The 7,208-nt window shown below is 43.8% G+C and overlaps 1 protein-coding gene across 6 annotated transcripts in view; it reads right to left on the bottom strand.

Annotated features, from left to right (window-relative positions):
• Positions 1–7,192, bottom strand: part of TP53BP1 (tumor protein p53 binding protein 1) — a 109,209-nt gene extending 102,017 nt beyond the window's left edge. For 4 of the 6 annotated variants that reach the window (XR_011380882.1, XM_070054091.1, XM_070054093.1 and 1 more), the window contains exons 1-2: positions 6,960–7,192; positions 6,500–6,617 (exon numbers count right to left, since the gene is read on the bottom strand). The gene's annotated coding sequence lies outside the window, so the exon portion shown is untranslated. The remainder of the gene's footprint in view (positions 1–6,499; positions 6,618–6,959) is intronic. The other 2 variants (XM_070054092.1, XM_070054090.1) reach the window with 1 other exon arrangement.
• Between the last annotated feature and the right edge of the window lie 16 nt (positions 7,193–7,208).

Genomic DNA, 7,208 nt, shown 5'->3' on the forward strand with positions numbered 1-7,208 from the left:
ATCACAAGTCTTTTTGTGAATTGCATATGTTTTCCTTTCTCTTGAGTAAATGTCAAGGAGTGGAATTGCCGGATCCTAGGGAAGATGTTTGTTTAACTTTATAGAAAACATCTAAACACTTTTCTAAAGCAATAGAACATTTTTGGCGTGGCATTGTGGTATAGCAGGCAAAGCCACCACTTGACATGCTGGCATCCTATATGTGCACCTATTCCAGTCCCAGATGCTCTACCTCTGATCCAGCTCCCTGCTAATGACCTGGAAAAGCAGTAGAAGATGGTCCAAGTACTTGGGCCCCTGCCACCTACCTGGGAGACCTGGATGAAGCTTCTGGCTCCTGACTCCTGGCTTCGGCCTGGCTTAATCCTGGCAACTGTGGTCATCTGGGGAGTAAACCAGAGGATGGAAGTTCTGTCTCTCTTTGTCTGATCTCCCTCTCTCTATATAACTCCAACTTTCAAATAAATAAATAAGTCTTTAAAAAAAAATAACATGCTCTTTTGCTGTGAGAGAGCATGGACTCTGAACAGTGTTGAGTCTCTATGACACAGAATGAGCTTGTATATAGTCTAGAAATAAAAGAGCAATTAAGCCCTTGGAGATACCCCCTGATAAAAAATAAATACAATTAAAAAGTAATATAACATTTTATACTATCATTAGCAATATAGAAGCATTTTATTTGTTTTACATTTTTGCCAACATTCGATGATATTGGTTTTTAAATTTATATTTTGTGGATGGTAAATGGCATTTCACTGTGGCTTTAATTTGCATTTCCCTAGGAATAATGATGTTAAACAGTTTTGCAAGTTCTTACCAGTTATTTGTATAACTTCTCTAGTGAAAGCTCAAGTTGTTCATTTAATAACTGGGTTGTTGTCTGTGTTGATTTATAGAACTTTAAAAAACATATTCTGAAGGGAGTAGGCATTTAGTGGTTATGACACCGGCATTCAAGTTTGGAGTGCCTGAGTTTGGTACCTGACTCCATTGATTCCAGCTTCCTGCCAGTGCAGATCCTGGGAGGTAGCAGTGATGGCAAATGTAACTGGGTTCCTGGCATCCATGTAGGAGATTCCAGATCCTGACTCTCGCCCAGGACCAGCCCTGGCTATTGTGGGCATTTGGGGGATAAATTAGTGGATGGGAGTTTATCATCTCTCTGTGTCTCTGTTTTTCTATTTCTCTGCCTCTAAAATAAACCAAAAAAATTAAAATTAAAATTAAATGGAGGCTGGGGCCAATGCTGTGGTGCAGCAGGTTAAAGCCCCAGCCTGCAGTGCTAGCATCCCATATGAGTGCTAGTTTGAGTCCCAGCTGCTCCTCTTCCAATCGAGTTCTCTGCTGTGGCCTGGGAAAGCAACCCTTCATCCACAGGTGACCTGGAGGAGACTCCTGGCTCCTGGCTTTGGATCAGCTCAGCTCTGGCCATTGTGGTCATCTGGGGAGTGACCCAATGACGGAAGACCTCTCTCTCCCTGGATCTACCTCTCTCTGTATCTCTGTCTTTCAAATTAATAAAATAAATCTTAAAAAAAAAAAAAAAAAGGGAGGGGCCAGCACTGTGCTGCAGCAAGTAAGTAAAGCTGCAGCCTTCAGTGCTGGCATCCCATACGGGCACTGGATCAAGTCCCTGCTGCTCCACTTCCAATCCAGCTCTCTGGTCTGGGAAAGCAGTGGAAGATGGTCCATATCACTGGGCCCCTGCCCACGTGGGAGACCTGGAAGAAGCTCCTGGATCCTGGCTTCAGATTGGTGCAGTTCCGGCCGTTGCAGCCAACTGGGGAGTGAATCAGCGGATGTAAGAACTCTCTCTCTCTCTCTCTCTCTCTCTCTCTCTGTGTGTGTGTGTGTGTGCCTCTCCTTCTGTGTAACTCTTTCAAATAAATAATAAATAAATCTTTTTAAAAATTAAATGGAGAGGAAAATGGAAAGGAAAAGATACATTTATTCAAAAAGAAGTTTAGTAAGAGAATTTTCATAGAAAAAGTCTTTGTCAGCCTGGTGATTTTGTTTTGTTATATACTTATATGATTCCAAGGTCAAATTTATAAAACAAGATAAATTCAAAACAGTCTACCTTCCATCCCTGGCTGCTTAACAATCTACTTCTTTTCTCCTCTTATAAATAACTTTTCTTCTTTTTACGTTTTTAATTTCCCTTTGGAGTGATAATTTACTACTACTCACTTGATCAGGCAGGAAATCAGGTTGGTTCTACCTTTAAAATACTGGGTGCCTAGAGTCCCACAGATTCTTAGCATTTTCACTGGCAGCACTCTGGGTTGGGCTACATCTTCACTCACTCAGATTTTTACAAGTTCCCTGATTGGCTTCCTACCCTTTTCCACATTTAATGTAAATTAGAAAGGTAAAGGTAGCTAGATCTCCAGATAAAAATTAAGGACAAAAAAATTTCAAGGAAAAAGGGTCAGCCTGACAGAAAGTACAAGAATGACTGAGGGAAGGCAAGTGGCCCAGACTGCCTGATGAAAGGTTAAGCAATATTTGTGCGAGGTGATGTTGGAAAGGGAAGTTGGACACATTATGAAGGATCTTTGAGAAAGAACTGTTGAGAAGGAAGGAAAAACATGTGGGTGATTTATGGTATTGAAAGGGGCATAGGAGCAGGTGTTTGGCATAGTGATGAGGCTGCTTGGGATGCCTGCATCCCATTTTGGAGGGCCTAGGTTTTGAGTTCTTTCTCTACTCCTGATTCCATCTAATGTACACCCTGAGAGGTAGTGGTGATGGCTCAAGTAATTGGGTTCCTGTCGCAGAGAGGGAGGGAGAGACAGAGAGAAAGAAACCTTCCATCTGCTGGTCCACTCCCCAGATGTCTGTAACAGCCAGGGACAGACTAGGCTGAAGTCAGAAGCCTTCATCCAGGTGTTCCACATGAGTGGCAGGGGCCCAAATAGTTGGGCCATTTTCTAGGCCATTCGCAGGAAGCTGGCTCAGAAGCAGAGTAGCCAGGACATGAACCTGCTCCCATATGGGATGGTGATGTTGCAGGCAGCAGCTTTACCTGCTGTGCCATGATGCAGGGCCCCACACTCTGTCTTTCAAATAAAAGAAGAAAGGGAGGGAGGGAGGGATAAAAGAAGGAAGGAAGAAAAGGGCACAACGTTTCTTCAATCCAAGCATTCCTTGAAGGAAAGTACTCCGTTTTATCAGTTATTTTTTTAATGCAAAATTTAATTTTTCACACAGGCATGGCCTCAAAACTAAGTTATAGGCTTAGATTTGGATTTTCTTTTCAACCATCAGCTCTACCACCACAAAAAAATAGGAGGAAGAAAGAAAGAAAGGGGGGGGAGAAAGAAAAGAGAGAAATCTTAGAGACCTCTGTACAAAGGTAGCTTCATGCGTACATTTCAGTGTGCATGGAAGGGATGCATGTCACAAACTCCTACCACCTCACAGGCTAATCAAAGGGATAAGAGAAGACAGTATCCATAAATATTTCTTTTTCACTTTTTAGAATCACTTTCTTTTACTAATAAAATAATATGGAGAGTGAGGGGAAATTTCTTCATTGCCTTTTGCAATGCTCTACAGAGGGAAGGCACACGAAATACCTTTGCTCTATCCATTCATTTAATGCACACAAATAATAATTAGGAAAAGTATTCAAAAACATTTGTTGTAAGCCTTGTCTCCGGCCAGACACAGTAACAAATGCAGAGTGCACCGCTGGACCAACCTTTTCTGAGATGATTTTACCCCATGCCTTTTTAGAGGTTATTTTACCTCCTGCTTTTACAGATAAACCACCTGTGTACACGAAAAGGTGACCCAATGGCTGCTGAAATGCATTGTAATCATTGTATTTGCTCCAGAAGCCAAGGATGAACCTCTGGCACAAAAATTCTGTAATCCAATACACCCCTCTCTCTGTAAAGAATGCCTGATAGGCAGAACTTAGTACAGGATAGAAATCGGAGCTGCACATACATCCCATTGGATATTTTGGTTAAGACCGAACAATCTGGGGCTGCCACTGTGGCGCAGTGGGTTAAGTCAAATGGGTTCAAGTCCCAGCTGCTCCACTTTTGATCCAGCTCTCTGCTATGGCCTGGGAAAGCAGTAGAAGATGGCCCAAGAGTTGGGCCCCTGCACCTGTGTGGGAGACTCCAAAAGAAGCTCCTGGCTCTTGGCTTCAGCTCAGCTCAGCTCAGCTCTGGCTGTTGCAGTCATTTGGGGAGTGAACCAGCAGATGGAAAACCTCTCTCTATCTCTGGCTCTACCTCTTTCTGTAACTCTCTCTTTAAAATAAGTAAAATAAATCTTTAAAAAAAAGAAAAAAGACCATACAATCTAGCAGAGCAGGCTAGGGTTCCGCAAAATGAGCTTCAACTCCCAGGAAAACTGAAGAAATTCATTGGGTTAGAATTAAGAGAGGAACTGGAATTTTTTTCTTTTTAAAAATTTATTTATATATTTGAAAGGCATACTGATACAGAGAGGGAGAAAGAGACAGAGACAGAGAGACAGAGATGGAGAGAGATATCTTTCATCTGCTGGTTCACTTTTCAAATATTCACAATATTTGGCCAGGGCTGGGCCAGGCCAAACCCAGGAGCCAAGAACTCCATCTGGGTCCCCTATGTGGGTGGCAGGGACCCAAGTACTTGGGCCATTATCAGCTGCCTCAGATGCATTAGCCGGAAGCTGGATTGGAAGCAGAGGAGCCTGGACTTGAACTGGGACTCAATGTGGGATGTAATCATCCCACGAGCAGCTTAACCTACTACACGTCAGTACCTATAGACACCTCTCGTCTTGTTTTCCCCAAGCATCTTTTCTTTGTGAATTATCAGAGCTGGCTTAGATGTTAGGGAGACCTAAAGCAGCTTGAAAGGTTTATGAGGCTCTCTTCCCCTACCCCAACACACACATAATTCAAAATGAGTATAATTAATTGCAATGAAGCTCTCTTTTCATCATAAGGACAACTTTAATACTTCATATTAAATATCAAATATGAAATTATTTTCAGAAAAAAACTAGAGATGCCCCTCTCATTTGATTAAGATTGTGCTTAATTTACCTGTTGGGAATTGATCACTATACATTACAAAATGATAAAGGTCTGGAGACTGAAATGTCCCCGATTTAAACTTAGCTAAACAAACTTAGCCTAGGCCATAATACCTTTCAAAGCACTTAAAAGGTATTATACCTTTCTTCTTTCTGCCTTGTGCCCATTTCAGTATCCACCAATGCTTGCTTTACAAGATTATTAAGCAGTAGTGAGCTCCCAAAAGGTCATACCTGCAGGAGGGGTCAATAGTTAAATGATACACTACAGTGGGCTCCATAGCCACCACAAAGAACTACACCTACCTCTTATTCATACACATCACAGGTCCCCAGTAAACCCCTGGACAAGCTTTTGAATAACATCCTTTTCCACTAGGCTTCTGCCATAGCACACTATAGGTAAACACAAAATAAGTAAAAGCTTAAGACATTAAGATATGGTTTTCAATTCACATGTGTAGTTTCTTAATTTGTTATTCTGCTCTGTTTTACACATATGTGCATCAATGATTTCTGCCTTTGGACATAAAATTCTGGAGCAAAGATACCAGCACTCCACACTGTTTGTTTTGGAGCATCTTGCATAGTGCTCCGTGCAAATTGACATCTAAAAGTATTTTCTCATAGTATGATACAGGAACCACCCAATGGCTGGGATGTTAATAGGAAAGGAGCGATAATTAAGAGATGCCCATGGCTCATCTTTCTGCAACATTGTTTACCTTTGGCAAAGAGTTTTCTGAATATTCATCCGGCACACAAATGCAGCTTTCATACTATCATAGTTTGTGTTTGCAGCTGTAATTAATAAAACCCAATCCTAACAGGCCTGAGACCATAAGCCTGACTGTTTGCCCCTTCCATCTGATCACGATCTTTCCCAACATCACTCAGAGCTATTGTCTAACCTCTTTGTTGGACCTGATGAAAGCACAGCTCATGGTTAACTCCTGCTGACCCTTATACTGAGACTCTGTGCTAAAGGCTTCATCTCCATGGTTGCTATGGAGACTGTCCCCTACCTCTCTCCACAACCTCTCTCTGGCTCTGTCTTCTCACAGCACTCTTTTCTCATTGCAAAAGAGGAGGCCTGCACATTTGTCCATGCTCTTTTCCAGATTCATATCTGCAGACTGGGGGGAGGGAGGCAGGAGAAAAGTGTGGAACACTGCCTTGTGTCATATGGGGTGAGGCGCCTCCACCCCCTGATGTTCCGCCAATACTCCTAACTCCCCCTCTCTGCTACAAAAACGATTTTCTAGATTGGTTACAGAATGACTGGCCATTTTGCTCTAACACCAGTCCCATGATGGGAACCGAGACAGCTGTGAGGTACTTAACATGCAGACACCGCCCAATCTGGACGTGGCTCACGGGCAGCCTTGCTGACTCAGGTGCGTGCTGCCTTCTACCCTGTACCATTTCAGACGTGGAAGACAAAGCAACAAACCGAAGACGAGTGCTGCTGGAACTCTTAGGGTGAAAGACAGGCCATCTGTCCAGTGCGTACACAGGCAGGACGATTCAGTATCCTGGAAGCCTCTGTTTTGCGAGCGGACAGGGGAGACCTGGGGAGGAATGGGAGGTAGACATACAGCACCCTGCTCACAAAGACGTTCGTCAGGCACAGACAGTGCCAGGTCTCCTCGGTTCTCTCCCCCATCCCCAGGCTCTGTAGTTCTGGAACTGCCAACCTCTCCTCGGGTTCAAACATTGCCCCCCTTTCGCTGTGAGAATTCCCCGAAATACCACAGTGCCCCGAGGTTAGCCATTCCACTGTGTCACATCGCTTGCAGTTGGGGAGGTCTGTGCCTGCGTTTTACTCACATCCCCGCGTGCTGCAGTCTGAGCTCGAGGCACTCAGCAGAGATGGAGACTAGCCAACCACTATCTTTGGAATAACAACTCACCAGGGACTCGGGGCCGGAAGGTCATTCTGTCCCCTCCAATACTGCGCAGCTTTCCTGTGCACTACCAGAGCCTGGGGCAAGGACAGAGAAACCGAGGACGCAGGCCAGCACCACTCTGGGAGGCAGTGACCAAAAAAGAAAAAAAAAAAAAAAAAAACAGCGCCAGACAATGAGACTACACTGGCATAGACGATACAAACTCCAGAACTGACAGGGACAAGATGGCTCCCCCCAGTTCGGGCGAGGCTG

The sequence above is a fragment of the Oryctolagus cuniculus genome, chromosome 12 (assembly GCF_964237555.1).
Source record: "Oryctolagus cuniculus chromosome 12, mOryCun1.1, whole genome shotgun sequence".
Taxonomy (NCBI): Eukaryota; Metazoa; Chordata; class Mammalia; order Lagomorpha; family Leporidae; genus Oryctolagus; species Oryctolagus cuniculus.